Below are 13,520 nucleotides of genomic sequence, written 5' to 3' on the forward strand. Positions count from 1 at the left end.
AAACATAGTACTAAGTAGGCGTTTGGCCATGCGATACCATATCACGATATGGAATCGTGAGATGGAATCAGCGTTTGGACATGCAATTTTACATTGATTCCATATCATGAGATGTGATTTCATATTCTCCAAAAACCATGATATGAGAATTCCATATCATGATTTGAGATACTTTTAATACAAAAATTGATCCACAAGTTTATATTTTGTTAAAACAACCCTACATTTATATCTACTAACCATTTATTTTATATGTAAATAAAATTTATAATGACATCATTAAATTTTAAAATGTATTATTCCGACATAAAATTTATTATTCTCACCAACATATAATCACTTTAATTCACACCAACCGACTGTTGAGTAATATTAAAGACTAGTACACTACAATTTATGTTCAATTTTTTTATTCAATTAAAGTTTGATGAATTAAAGTCAGATGAAAGAGTTACTTAAATGGAGAACAAATAGCTTTGTAATAATTTATTATGCGATTTTATAATTTTTTGTTTATTTGGTTAGATTGAATAAACAATTGAGGCTATTTTAATAGTTTTACAACTTATGAGATCCTTATGTTTATGAAAAAATATACAACACAACAATTCTATAGCGCATGTCCAAACAAAACTTCAATTTCATCTCATAATTCCATATTATGATATCATATTATGATTCCATATCGCATGGCCAAACGAGCCCAAATAATACCATACATAATACATGAACTATTTTTTAAAATGCGACCTACCGAACGATCCCTAAATGTTTCTTCATCTTGCTATATCCGAAAGCAAAAAATTGTTAATTTGTTAATTTGTTAAATTGAAGTGGCACATATATATTTAAAAATATAGTTTAATATAGCTATGAATCAAATGGAAGTTCACTTCTTGCGAATTGTGTGATAAAAATGTGTTATCACGCCTAAAAGGTAAGCTTTATAAAGTAATGATCAGATCGTGTATGAGCAAAGTGTTGTTGATCGGTCAAAAATTTCATACATTCAAAATATGAGAGTAGATGAAATGAGGATGCTTAGATAAATATGTAGGTATATTAGGAGAGATAGGATCAGGAACAAAGCTATTTAGGACAAAGTGGGTATGGCACCGGCCTCTGTGGTGGACAAGATGAGGAAAACAAGGTTATAATGGTTCAGACAAGTGAAATTTTTTTGGAGAATTACATTGATTATGTTATTATTGTTGTGACGACTATCATTAATATAGAATTAGTTTGATATTAAATGGTCCTTTAAGAAGTTGTTGTCACTTTAACATCCAAGCCCACTACCCATGTTCTTATAAGTCATCATCTGATGCCACATCATTATCACTCCAAAATTCTCCCAACGTTTTTTTGGCCACATGATGCAAGTGCTAATACTTTTTGCTATTTATCATCCGGAATCTTATTACTCATATTTTAACTCATGATCATTACCTCCTTTGCTTGAAATATATATCATGTTAAAATTCAGCTCTCATTGTTTTTGTTTTATAATTTGTCAAAGAACAATATGTTTTAAAATAATACTTTTGGGCTTTAATTAAGTGAAGTAATTGGAGACTATTATATATAAATTGTGTTTTACTTAATGAAATCGAATCGTCTTGTAAGACGATAAGGATTTGGACTTCTTCAAATTGAGAATCTTTTTTTTATATTGTAATGCATTATTATTCACAATGTAGTTATTATAAGAAATGTTAATTAGGGAAGATCATTCTTTTTGCTAATTTTTATAGTTTCTTAATTTATGTAAGTTTTCTCATAGGTAACAATTGACCAAACCATATAATAATATTCTCTTTTGATATATTTTTCTTTTGTTTAAGATTTATCATCTTTCAAGATTTATTTTGTTAGCTTTGATATTATGCTTTGTCATTTCGATCTCAACACTTTGCATAAGTAATGAGGGACAAGTGCACTCTCTCAAATACGATTTTGACCCGTGATCAAGTGATGTTTCAAGCACATTACTAATCTAAATAAAAATCGAATGGAGGCCTTACAATTTAAAAATAAATTAATTTATTTTCTTATGAAGCTTATTCTTCTATCTCTTTGAATGGAATTGTTAATTCTTTTTATAATCAATTTCTTCTAATAATTCTTTTCAATGGATAATATCATCAATCAATTTAATCCTTACTCCGGCGGCGTAAAACTTCTTCTATTAATTGTTTCTTTTTATATGAAAAATATATACTTTTTAATAAGTAGTACTTCCTCAATAGTATTTTCTTTTTCTAAAAGAAAAAAATTATTACTATATATAAAATAGTTTTTTTAAAAAAAGAGGCCCCTCCAAATTGGAACACCTTTTTTTTTCTTTTTACTTGAGGAAGTTGAATTGACTAGCTTGACAAAAGTAGAGAGAAAACAATATATTTGCGTATTTTTTGACATAATTGTCATATATTTGCAGAGTAGTATTCGCCCNCCCCCGAAAAAATCCTATTCACAAATGACAAGTGTATCTTTTGACATAATTGTCATATATTTGCGGAGTAGTATTTGCTTCGTCTTCTTTTTTCTTTTGGGTTTCAAGTTGAAGAAATATTCCCCATGTTTTAATTTATATTTTAATTTGTATGATTTTGAGAGTTAATCTTTTTACTTTTGATCATAAATTAGAACATAAATTTTTTAAGTTTTTCCAAATAAATTAGTTACATATTTAAAAACCTATTAAAAGGAAATATTATAAGTCACAAAAACTGATAATTCTATATATTTAAAACACATAAAACTACAATAAAAGAAAAATCTATTTAGCTTTTGAATCAACTCCCTTTATTCGGCTTTCGAAGTATTCCTTAAAGGATCACTTGGTGGTTGGATAAGAAACAAGTTATTCACGCAAAGTATTAATTTTCGTATAACTTATACGATGTTTGATAGGTAAATAAAAATATGTTAATGCATGCATAAAATTGACAATGTTTGGTTGATAATTCAGAAACCCCCACAACCAAGACATGCATATGTTATGAGAGAAGTGGTGTATTATTTTAGGCTTAAGTCATCCATCACCACTCGAAGTTGTCCGCATATTTCACTTAGACACCTCAACTTAACCTTATACCTATTGAACACTTGTACCAGCTTGAATTTAAACCATTTGAATACTTTTTTGACAATCAACTAAAAGTATAAGATGTGTGTAATACACTTGTGCTGATGTGGCAAATTGACAAATGACTAACGTACATGTGGCATTTTGAGCCAAAATATTTATTAAAAAATTATAAAGAAAAGAAAAGAAAAAAAAAGAAAAAAAAACGTTGTCTACTCTACCATGGACCTTCAAGGCTTCAACCTCCTTTGAGCCACCATTGCCACCGTCTGTTTCCTTTTTCAAATTTGCTTTTAAAGAAAAAAAAATTGAAATTGCAAACTACATATCCTTCTGCGATTTCTTCAATTTTATCCTTTTTTTTATCGTCTCAATTTCTAAGAAAGTTGAAAAAAATTCTACCATTAATGGTGAAATTGAGTTGTTTTAGTGAAGAAAATTTTCAACTCTAGAAAAGGACTTCTAAAACTATTTGTTTGAAATCAGCACTTCTTAAATTTCTTCATTTTCATCTCTTTTCTCATCTTTGTTGCTAAAAGAAATTGTTAATGACGGACTTGAGCTGTTTCAGAAAAAAAATACATATTTCTGGAAAAAGGATTTTGAAATTGTGTTGTTTGTAGTTAAACCTATCTCCATTTTCTTCTTTTTATCTCATTGGTGTGTTTGATGCGAAAGGAAATTGATCAATTTTAGGTTGAAATACGATAGTGGTGAGGGTCAAAGTGGGATGGTTGACGATAAGAGAGAAAGGAGAAGGGTGGATGGTGGCAACGGTTGCGGTGGAACCGGTGGAAATGGTGGTGGAAGAAATTAGGTTTATTTAAGGAAGAAGGAAGAAAAAGAGATTTTAAAAAACAACAAAAATAGTCTCTCACGCGCTCAATAGCTGTGTAATGCACTTTTCGTGCCACATCAGCGAAAAATGTTTAATAGGTACTTGTTTTGAATAATATAAGTGTTCAATAGGTACATTCTCTAGTAAAGGTGTTTAAATGAAATACGCAGACAACTTTAAGTGGCGATTGATGACTTAAGCCATTATTTTATATAGAATATATAGAAAGTAAAATAATTAATACATATGTATAATATACTAATCCATGCATATATTAAACAACACATAAATTAATTTATATATGATTCTTATTTATTAATATATGCATAACTCTAACCGACTATTGAACGACTCTGTAATGACCAAACAGTAGGTGATGACTAGTCAACCTGAAGTCTCCGAGAATTGGAGTTTTTTTGTATTTTATATGGCATGTCCAAACAAAACTTCAATTTCATCTCATAATTTCATATTATGATATCATATCATGATTCCATATCATGATACCATATCGCATGGCCAAACGGGCCCAACTAATACCATACATAATACATGGACTATTATTTAAATGCGACCTACCGAACGATCCCTAAATGTTTCTTCATCTTGCTAAATCCGAAAGCAAAAAATTGTTAATTTGTTAATTTGTTAAATTGAAGTGGCACATATATATTTAAAAATATAGTTTAATATAGCTATGAATCAAATGGAAGTTCACTTCTTGCGAATTGTGTGATAAAAATGTATTATCACGCCTAAAAGGTAAGCTTTATAAAGTAATGATCAGATCGTGTATGAGCAAAGTGTTGTTGATCAGTAAAAAAGTCATTCATTCAAAATATGAGAGTAGATGAAATGAGGATGTTTAGATAAATGTGTAGGTATATTAGGAGAGATAGGATCAGGAACAAAGCTATTTAGGACAAAGTGGGTATGGCACCGGCCTCTGTGGTGGACAAGATGAGGAAGGCAAGGTTATAATGATTCAGACATGTAAAAAAATCGTGAAAAATTACACGGATTATGTTGTTATTGTTGTGACAACATCATTAATATAGAATTAGTTTGATATTAAATGGTCCTTTAAGAAGTTGTTGTCACTTTAACATCCAAGCCCACTACCCATGTTCTTATAAGTCATCATCTGATGCCACATCATTATCACTCCAAAATTCTCCCAACGTTTTTTTGGCCACATGATGCAAGTGCTAATACTTTTTGCTATTTATCATCCGGAATCTTATTACTCATATTTTAACTCATGGCCATTACCTCTTTTGCTTGAAATATATATCATGTTAAAATTCAGCTCTCATTGTTTTTTTTTTTATAATTTGTCAAAGAATAATATGTTTTAAAATAATACTTTTGGGCTTTAATTAAGTGAAGTAATTGGAGACTATTATATATAAATTGTGTTTTACTTAATGAAATCGAATCGTCTTGTAAGACGATAAGGATTTGGACTTCTTCAAATTGAGAATCTTTTTTTTATATTGTAATGCATTATTATTCATAATGTAGTTATTATAAGAAATGTTAATTAGGGAAGATCATTCTTTTTGCTAATTTTTATAGTTTCTTAATTTATGTAAGTTTTCTCATAGGTAACAATTGATCAAACCATATAATAATATTCTCTTTTGATATATTTTTCTTTTGTTTAAGATTTATCATCTTTCAAGGTTTATTTTGTTAGCTTTGATATTATGCTTTGTCATTTCGATCTCAACACTTTGCATAAGTAATGAGGGACAAGTGCACTCTCTCAAATACAATTTTGACCCGTGATCAAGTGATGTTTCAAGCACATTACTAATCTAAATAAAAATCGAATGGAGGCCTTACAATTTAAAAATAAATTAATTTATTTTCTTATGAAGCTTATTCTTCTATCTCTTTGAATGGAATTGTTAATTCTTTTTATAATCAATTTCTTCTAATAATTCTTTTCAATGGATAATATCATCAATCAATTTAATGCTTACCCCGGCGGCGTAAAACTTCTTCTAATAATTGTTTCTTTTTATATGAAAAATATATACTTTTTAATAAGTAGTACTTCCTCAATAGTATTTTCTTTTTCTAAAAGAAAAAAAATATTACTATATATAAAATATTTTTTAAAAAAAAGAGGCCCCTCCAAATTGGAACACCTTTTTTTGTTTCTTTTTACTTGAGGAAGTTGAATTGACTAGCTTGACAAAAGTACAGAGAAAACAATATACCACATGCTGAGTTTGAAGATTATTGAGGAAGTGAAATTAGGTGGCTCAATATATAGGTATACTTAAAATAATTTTTAGCGATAATAAATATGTATATTAATAAATTGTGGTAAAAATATTATTGGCATTAGATAATTATTATTGAATCTAATATTGTTAAAGATTTTAGAGATATTCATAAAGAGTAATAACTGTCACTAAAAAGATATTTACCGACAATAAAATTATTATTACTTCTATAAATTAATTACCGCTAAAACTCATTTTTGATACATGATAGCATGTATTGAGCAGAGTCATTAGTTCGAGTGTGTATATATATATATCAAACACCAGAAAATAATTGGTGAAGTAACTCACAACAACCACCTTAATCCGCCCCCCGCCCCCCCTCCCCCCCCGCCGAAAAAGTCTTATTCAAGCAACAAATGACAAGTGTATCTTTTGACATAATTGTCATATTTGCGGAGTAGTATTTGCTTCTTTTTTTTTTCTTTTGGGTTACAATTTGAAGAAATATTCCCCATGTTTTAATTTATATTTTAATTTGTATGATTTTGAGAATCAAGCTTTTTACTTTTGATCATAAATTAGAACATAATTTTTTTAAGATTTTCCAAATAAATTAGTTACATATTTAAAAACCTACTTAACAGAAAATATTATAAGTCACAAAAACTGATAATTCTATATATTTAAAACACATAAAACTATGATAAAAGAAAAATCTATTTAGCTTTTGAATCAACTCCCTTTCTTCGGCTTTCGAAGTAATTCCTTAAAGGATCACTTGGTAGTTGGATAAGAAACAAGTTATTCACACAAAGTATTAATTTCCGTATAACTTATACGATGTTTGATAGGTAAATAAAAACATGTTAATACATGCATAAAATTGACAATGTTTGGTTGATAATTCAGAAACCCCCATAACCAAGACATGCATATGTTATGAGAGAAGTGATGTATTATTTTATATAGAATATATAGAAAGTAGAATAACTAATACATATGTATAACATAGTAATCCATGCATATATAAAACAACACATAAATTAATTTATATTTGATTTTTATTTATTAATATATGCATAACTCTAACCGACTATTGAACGACTCTGTAATGACCAAACAGTAGGTGATGACTAGTCAACCTGAAGTCTCCGAGAATTGGAGTTTTTTTGTATTTTGTATGTATAATGACATTTGTTGGGACCTATAGCAAGCCAATGCCTTTAATAAGTGGGAAACTTTTCATCCAACCGGTCACAGGTTATCTTTTAGTACTGCCGACACTATCGTTTGCAAATTGCCAGAAATTCTTGGGGCCTTCAATATTAATTGTTGCTCCTCTACCTCCTTTGCAAATAATAAATAGACTAGTACAACTACCAACAAAGCCACGCGAAGATGTATTTTTATCGAAAAATTAGATTGTATATATATATATATATTAATAAAAGGAGGAAATTTGGCGAGGATCAATTAAAAATAATCTCTATATATCTTGTAAGGACAGGAATGAGACAGAGCACTTAAGAGTCCTAACTATGAAATTAGTCAACAAAATGATGAAAAAAAGAGTATTATTACTATATCAAAAAAGTAACTTGATTGCCGCTGAATATGTATTTTTAGTGACAATTAACACTCTTTGTAAATCTCTTTCAAGCCTATAACGATATTGTATCTAATGACAAATAACTAATTAATATCCAGAAAAAATTTAGCACTCTTTATTAATATATATATATATATATTACCTGTTTTTATTATGCTATTAACTTTCCTACTAGCTGCAAAATGACTTTATGTTACATCAATATGGCTGCTGATACTCATTTAACATTAAAATATCAACACCATTATTGGATAATTTTAATATCCACCACATAAATAGCAGGGGATGATCATAGCAGCCTCAGTTGGAACGACGTCATGCAAGTAATTAGTAAAGATATATCAACTTGACACATGTTCCAACTAATTAAAATGGACTAGAGGAAATTGGATTTATGGAAGATTTTAGATTATTTGAGGTACGTTAAAGTGTGTGTGGTATGATAATCAAAAGTTGTCGTAACATGGAGATTCTATAAATGTGGTTGTTCTTATTAATACGGCTTGAATTTTAGTAGGCGTTTGGCCTGGGAGCCTGATTTTCAAATTGAACAAATTGTGATTTCAATTTCTTTTAAATTTAAAAATTGACCCATAATTTATATTTTTACTCCAAAAAAAGACTCAAAGTTTAATTGTGCAAAAAGACTAATGGTCGATGTGAAAGATTGTTGTTTGTATTATGTGGGAGAATTTTATCAAAGATAATGTCATATTCATCCTAATTCTTTGTTCACCGTTGTTGATCCCCCATATTATTGTGTTCATGCTCCAATTAATGAGGTATGGACGTGTGAGAGAGTGTTAAGAATTCTCACATAGAAAAATGGATGGGAATTTGATCTGCTTAGATAGACATGGACAATACTTCCCTTATGAGCTAGCTTGAGTTAGGCCAAAAGTCCATCTTAACATTGTACTAGAGCACACAGAGGTCGTAAGATCAAATCTCACTGCCACTAAAATCAAAAAGAATTTCCACGTGTTTTAGTGTGTTGAGAATATAATTAAATAATAAAAATGTGTTTTCTTTAACAACTTAAGTTTTAGATGAGTGTCATACACTTCAACAATTATTGAATCACTAAATCTTTATAAAACTATGTGTCTTTGAAAGTTTGAATGAATATTATTTATAACAGAACACGAAGATATGTAATTTATTAATACGGCACGTTTAGATATTTCGATACCTTATTTATCATGAATTATGACCTACTCATTTGATAAGATTGTATAAGAGTTGGGAGAGTTATGATAGCAATTTAAGTTTTCACAAATTATGGAATCGTCATATTTATATAAAAAAAACCATACAACTTAAAAAATCAAATTTGTATATCTTAACAAAATTTCAACTTTAAATCAATCATCAAACAAGAAAGTTTTCTTTTACCGCATATAGTTAATTATCATATTTTCCAATTGCTAAGTGCATTTACAATATAACCATTACTATGTATAAACAAAGAAACTTTTGACTAGCTTTTCTAGGTCTTTTGACCAATGAGACCTACCAATTTAAAAATGATCAACGCTGGCTATGTCGCTCAGACTTTTTTAATACTAGTAAAGGCGTATGCTAGCCATGATTCCAGAAGCATGAGAATTGAGAAAAACAATTTGCCTTGACAATTCCGTTGTCTTGTGTTTTTTCATGATTCGTTTGTATTTCTAATATATACTAGTAAAGGTCTGGTCTCCCTCAATGGGTAATTACTAAACTCTAGTCTTTCCCTATAAGCACACAACTTCCCCTGCATGGTTTCATTTCCTTTGTTTTCTATCATAAGGTAAATATGTCACTTCAAAATTCAAATTGACCACAACCAAAAGAGTACTTTTGTAATTCAAAAGGGACATAATGTTCGAGATTCTGGGGGATGGGGGCTTCGACGTGCTCTTGCTTCTTAACAAAGTACCTACTTCTTATGTCGATTTCGATAGTTTTATTCTAAATTCACATGAAAAATATATTTGAAAACTACGTTAGAAATACTAAAAGTAATAATAATTGATAATTTAAAATATTTTTTTAAAAAAATTATGCTTAAATAAAAACTTGTTTCACCCTTGAAATTCAAACCAAATATAAATTGAAACGAGAAGAACAGTCGGTTGGAGTTTAGATGTTTCCAATTGTAAAAATTACGTACTAAATTGGTAGCAGTGAAATAATATGATAGAACTAATGGACTATATTGTATGTAGCTTGAATTCAAAAATGCTTCTGACACCCTCGCATGCAAAAATTGTGCAACATATATAGGTACCCTCCATTCGGTCTCATTTATCAATTTAGTTAACTTCCAAAACTAAAAAGCTTATAGAAGATCTAATTTATACGGCTGTTTTTGAATTTGATTGATCTTCTTTTTGTTTTATTGGTGTCTGGTACCCACTATATATTTAAGAAAATAAAAAAATACTTTAGAATTTTATGATTTTAAATAAAAAATGTGTTAAATATCTTTTAATTGTGTGGTATTAAGCATCATGTAGAAAGTTGAAATTAAAGAATTATTAAAAAGAAAATAAATTATTTTTTTTTAAAGAAACTAAAAAATAATGTGTATCAAACAAATTGAAATGGAATAGTTTTTTACAAATTTATAAAATTGTTAACAAAAGCACATGTTTGAAATGTTGGTGAATAGACAATCTATCTATATATAAAAGGAGAAGAAAAAATGACACATGTCATTACCACAATTTTTTGAATTTTAAATATTAAATTATTTTAAATAATCAATAATAAATAATTATTTAAATAAATATTGAAATATATCAATAATTACAATTAGATCCTATGTAATTGTACGGTAGTTACAATATCACAACTTTTTAGTATATTTTAGCTTTTAGATATTTTAGATTTAGACCCATTTACTTATACGTAACTACATATAATTTTAAATAATCATTTTTTTCAAATCATTTAATCAAGGAAAATTGGATTCACAATTTTATCATTTTTAATATACTCATTTATTATAAATGAGTATATAATTTACGTAAGAAGTCTAAATATATCAGTATTTTGTATTTAAAATTTATATAAAAAAATAAATATATTTTTACAGATATTGGATTCACAATTTTATCATTTTTAATATACTCATTTATTATAAATGAGTATATATTTTACGTAAGGAGTCTAAATATATCAATATTTTGTATTTAAAATTTATATCAAAAAGTAAATATATTTTTACAGATAAATACAAATAAGACAGTTTTATAACTCCTTAAGATAACTTCTCAATAACCATCCACTAAACAAGGAATTTTTAACTACATTTTTCACTACATCTTGAAAGTCACGTACTATATATAGATATTTTCAGTAATAACTTTACATTATTCTCCTATATTCAACAATAAGTGGCTTTGCAATTTAACACAATCTCAAAAATTACATCCAAATCAATGCATTGGAACTTGATAGTTCGTGTTATTCGATTGTGAATAGTTCCTGATAAATTCAAAGCAGAAATACCTTACTCTTTGGAGATGATTTTACAAGACGAAAAGGTAGAGTGAGGATTTTGATTGCAAGAAGAACACAAGGTTATATGCAAATATTGAGTTATTGAAGTAACTCTAATTATACCTAAACAGTATTTGTCAAACATTCAAAAGGTAAAAATTAGAATTAATACATATACCCTCTGTTTTGTTTATTCTTAAAATTTATTTATCAAATTCTTATGTGCAAATCATAGAGTATTATGTGAAGGTCTTTATTTGTTATCTTTGATTATCTACTTCGAAGTTGTTGTAAACCTTTAAACAGTTGAAGTTAATCTGAATTAGTTTGATGCTCATCTAATTATTGATTTGCAATTGTATATAATTTATTACTCCATTTAAAAGGAGATGTACTTTCTTTGTTTCTTTTCATTAAATTTATTAAAATTTGACTCTGTTAGATTATTTTATTTTTAATTACTTGAAAGTGATGTATTTGTTTTTAGTTTAGGCTTTTTCTTATCAATGCTAGAAGACTATATCCTAAAACAGGATGGGTTTGGGATGAAAGTACTTATACTTGTAGTATTTAAAAATCTATCTATATTATAAAACTGTATTTTGTAATAAAAGTACCTATACTTGCAGTATTTTTTAAAAATAAATATTATAAAACTGTATTTCGTAAAAAAAAAAAACATAAAAACTGACATTTGAAATTTAACAAAAAAAAAAAGTAATGCAATAGAAACTGTGAATTGACATAAAACACACAAGCTTAATATAAAAAATGAAAAAAACAAAAAAAAACATACTAATTAACAATTTATTTTCATTTTAATTGATATATAATTTAAGAAGTTCTCAATATTTTATACTTTAACTCATTGAAGTTTAATTTTAATTGCATAAAAAAATTATATTATAAATGCATGCTTGAAACATAAAACCTATTGTTATTACTTATGTGTTTATATAAAATTAATTTATTAACTATTAAAAAGCTAATTAAAAAACAAATATGCGTGAAAACAAAATCAATTTCGGATTATTTTCTTATGCATAATTATATATTTTAGTCTAATCTTAATTATTATTAGTTTAAAAGTTCCTACACACACATTAATGGAAAAAATAGTTTTAGATAAAACAATTTCATAATTCTCCATCCTTTACTATGGAGTCCTATAATCAATGAAAAATTGTGTTGATAATCTTTTATTTTATCAGTAGTTATCTTAATATAACCTATAATCTATAAGTTCTATCTTTACCTATATATAAAATAATCAAACTAATAATAATGATAATAATAATAATAGATTTCTGTTTAAATTAAACTAATAATAATAATAATAATATAATATAATAATAATAATAATAATATAATATAATAATACTAATAATAATGTATTATTTTATTTTAAAAAAAACAACCAACTAAATATGTCCTTTTAATCTTTATTTTGAAAAAAAAATAGTAATAATTATCCAACTAAATAGGAAGTTTTAAAACTTCCCATTAACTGTTGATAATCTTTTATTTTATCAGTAGTTATCTTAATAGAACCTATAATCTATAAGTTCTATTTTTACTTATATATAAAATAATCAAACTAATAATGATGATGATAATAATAATAATAATAATAATAACAACAACAACAATAATAATAATAATAACAATAATAATAATAATAGACTTCTGTTTAAATTAAAATAATAATAATAATAATATAATGTAATAACACTAATAATAATGCATTATTATTATTTTTTAAAAACTGCCAACTAAATATGTCCTGTCCTTTTAATCTTTATTTTGAAAAAAAATAGTAATAATTATCCAACTAAATAGGAAGTTTTAAAACTTCCCATTACACTCTCACTTCTAAACAAATTGAAGAATTTTTAAATTATAATTATTTATTTTAAAATAAACCACATATGGAAAAAATTATGGGTTTTTAATCTTTATTTTGAATTTTGAATTAAAAAAAAATATCCAACTAAATAGGGAGTTTTAATACTTCCCATTACACTCCTACTTCTAAACAAATTGAAGAACTTTTAAATTAAAATTATTTATTTTAAAAACCCCAAGTACGGAAGTTTCTTTTAAAATTTACATTTAAATATCATTTAATATTTTAAGTTTTATTTCAGATTTTTTTTTTTTTGCATTTTAAAATAAATATTTTCTTAATAACATATAACCTTTTATCTAAAAAATAGAACTGATGATAATGATAATGATAATGATAATGATAAT

This window comes from Solanum stenotomum, chromosome 12 (assembly GCF_019186545.1).
Source record: "Solanum stenotomum isolate F172 chromosome 12, ASM1918654v1, whole genome shotgun sequence".
NCBI lineage: Eukaryota > Viridiplantae > Streptophyta > Magnoliopsida > Solanales > Solanaceae > Solanum > Solanum stenotomum.